Source organism: Cavia porcellus, unplaced genomic scaffold, assembly GCF_034190915.1.
Source record: "Cavia porcellus strain 051 isolate PalLab524CR breed Dunkin Hartley unplaced genomic scaffold, mCavPor4.1 scaffold_14, whole genome shotgun sequence".
NCBI lineage: Eukaryota > Metazoa > Chordata > Mammalia > Rodentia > Caviidae > Cavia > Cavia porcellus.
In genome coordinates this window covers 36,812,901-36,816,406 of record NW_026947497.1, presented here as the reverse complement: position 1 = coordinate 36,816,406, position 3,506 = coordinate 36,812,901, and positions in this window count along the sequence as shown.

Sequence of the window (3,506 nt, the reverse complement as noted above, 5' to 3'; positions counted from 1 at the left end):
TTGGGCCCAGAGTAACTGCGAAGGGCGAGGGGGCTTTGTCAGAATGCACTGCACGCGAGACAGCGACAGGGCTGGAGTTCACGGCAGACACTGATGGAAAAGAACCGGAATGAAGTGCTAACCACGTTGCCCAGCCAGCCCAGGAGGAGGCACTCGCGGCTCTCTGTGGGCACAGAGACTGAGTCTGGAAGCATGGAACAGCTGGTAGCTGAGATGATCATTTTCTCCAGGATCCAGCTCCTTAGCACGCTGTCTTTCCCACCCAGCGGATGCTGAGTTTTCTAAAAATCAGAACTCTTAGGCTTTTTCCTTCCTTGTCTAGAATTTCTGAGTTGTGGGGGCTTTTGACTTACTCTGCATAAGGACAATCCTCCATCAAAACTTGGTTTTTCTTTAAGACTGAAAATTTTTAGGTTAATTTTTTATTGGCCATAACGGTTACACTCCTGGTGAGGAGTTGGTGCAGATACATAATACATCTTAATTGTTCTTTTATCCCTTTCCTTCCTTCCCTCCCCTTGTCTCCATCTCTTGGTCCACTGCCCTTTTGCAGAAGATTTGTCTATTTCCTATTATCTTTTATTTTGCTCCTTACATGTACTTTCAGTTTCCATTATAAAAGAAACCATGCACTATTTAAGGCTGAGTATCAGGTTTATTTCACTGCATAATAAAAGCTTTCTTGCATAACTTAGGTACAAGTCTCAATCACTGCTACTTCCCAGAGTATTCATATACAAGAAAATAGCATCTTCTAACCACTATGTGGGTTTGGGGCTGTGCCGGAGTCTACTTTGTGATCCAATATGGACTTGCATGTGAAGTCAGGAAAATCTGAGTTTGAATCCTCATTGCACCACTTTACGAGCTGTGAGGCTTGGGCTCAGAACTTATCTTCGGCCTTAATTTCCTTACCTGTACAACGTGGATAACAACGGGATGTCTGCTCCTAGAGTTATGCGAAGAATTAAATGTACCTGAGACTCAGGAACTGAGCTCCGCCAGCGGTGCAGAGGTAGCTGGGGGAGGGCGCCTGCCAGACCTGCCTCTTGCTAGCTCCACTTTCAACACCAGCCTGTGTGGCCGCCTGCAGTCAGCAAGGTGAGAGTGTTCACACCACAGAGAGGGCCGAGTGGTGCCCATCAGAGCACTGTCCCCCAGCAGTACTGTCACCGCCCTGCAGTGTCCATCTGAACACACGCGTCAGTTTCGGACAGAAAGGAACGGCTTGAGAAGGAGTTTTGTGTTTTGCAGGAAATATTCCCTTTCCAAGAATTCTGTGTGTTTCCCTTCTTTTGGTCAGTGAGTGGTCAGAATCCCTGCCTGTGGCTTGGTGTCTTTGTGACTGGAATCTTCTGCTTATTATGACCTCTTGATGAGGTATGTCAAAACTTTGACTTCATTTTCTTCCAAATGAATGAACCCCTTTCATGGAAACTGCTTCCTTATTGAAGGTTGTTTTTTGAGGGGCAGAGCAGGAAGGCAGATGAATTGCAAAAAGTGAGTCATTTAAAAAATGACAATTGCAATCACCAGCATCACCACAGCTGCCCCTCACCCGGGTTGCTAGGCACTTCCTTCTGTGCTGCGGGCATATTTACACATTTAGTTCCTGTCTTTAGGATGCCTGTGGCCATTTTGTCATCAGATTCTCTCTCTGGGTGTCCTCTCATCTTTTCTGTGGCGCTGGGTGTGGAATCCAGGGCTTGCATGTGCTGGAGAAGCACTCTGTCACCCAGCTGAGCTGCAGTCCCCAGCCTACCTGGCCGTGTCTTTTAGCTCCAGACTGTCCTGAGCCTCTGTCTCTCTTGTTCCCATCTCTCTTCTTTTTCCTCCCCTCATTCTTGGACTCCCCAGTCTCCCCTTCCAAAGCTGTCTACTATTCTTGTCCCAGTGTGTAGTTTGCTCACCCTCTGGTCTTGCCTTTACCTACTGTCTTGGATATTTTTTCTCACGTTGCTAGGACAAAATGCCAGACACCCAAAGTTAAGGAAGAAAAGTTTTATTTCGCTCACAGTTTGTGGAGGTTTCAGTCCATTATCAGCTGGCTCCAAGACCAAGTGGCACATGGCAGGGGGCAATAGTTATTGGTGGTGGAAAACAGCACAAGCAACCAGAGCAAACGGGGAGGACCACGGAGAGAAGGCTCTTACTGTCCTTTATGTTGTATGTAGGCCAAACTCACTTGGGTGTAGCGCTCATACCCATAATCCCAGCACTGGACCATGAGTCATTCATGAACTCTAGAAGCCCACCTGCCTGACTGCATGAGGCTTTGGGGGGACATCCAGACCCAAACCCCAACACCTGCCTAGGCTGTGCTTAGAGGATTTATCTTTTTCCTCAGGCAAAGGATGTCTTCCTGAAAAACCTGCCACAGCTGACATGAATTACAAGATTCCCTTGAGAGGCGGCAAAAGTAGTGCCAGTGCGTGTTGCAGGCTTCTTAGAACCCTCCATGGCAGGCTGAAGTAAAATGTAAAACTACATTCTCCCTTTTCGTTCCTGCTTCCCAGGAGTCCCTACTGTTAGAGACAGTCTAGTAGTGGCTAAAGTGCTCCCACTTAGTTTTGTAGCCTTCAGGCAACCGGGTAAGTGTGGCTCAGTGTTTGCATCAGTGGAATGGGATTAAAAACATGCATACTTTCCCCGAGATGTACCTCTTCCTCCTACTCCACGGTATGTTGTTATTACAAGATAATGTGTCCTTATTCTTTTTCATGGCACAAGAATGTTCTATGAGAACATGCTGCTGAATCAACATTTTCCTGTCTTAGGAGAACGTGGGCATGTTTTTCAGGTTCATTATTGCTCTTAAAATGTTGTCATTGGATCCTTGTGTATTTATCCATTTCTTCAGGTAGATCCCAGAAACTAAAGAACCTGGTGGGAGGACACACATTTAAAACAACTGATGGCACGGCTGGCTAAACAGCTTCCTGCAAATGCCACCTCATTTAGTCTACCTCTAACAGGGCCTAAGAGTCCTTCCCCAAACTCTTGCATCTGCTAATTACTAGATTTTTTTTTTTTTTACCTTTTGTCAATCTCTATTTTGAAATTTGACTCCTTTGAGTTTTATTTTAAAATTTGTTTATTACCCATTTGCATTTAGTTTTCCCTGAATTCATCTATTTTTATCCTTTGTCTGTTTTTCTAGTGTACCTGAATCAGCGCACACCCCTTCTCTTTCCTGCCCTCTGGGATGCATCTTGTCCAGGGCAGCTATAAATCCTCATATTGAGTCATCCCAGTTCAGGGCAGGGAGGCAGTCAAAATCAGAGAAAAAGGGAAATTTGGACGCTTCTGTCAGCTTGCACAGCCTTCCAAGGAAGTGGGCTTTTTAAGGCAACCTGCAGCTGCTGCCTGGAGGCCAGAGGCTTCTTCACAGCCAGGAAGTCAGACACTGCACCTGAGACAGCGGTGTCTGCAGAAGGAAGGGAAGGGAGGGGAAAGGAAGAGCCGGCCACAGGGCAGTGGGTGGAGCCAGTGGGGAAAGAGGGTCA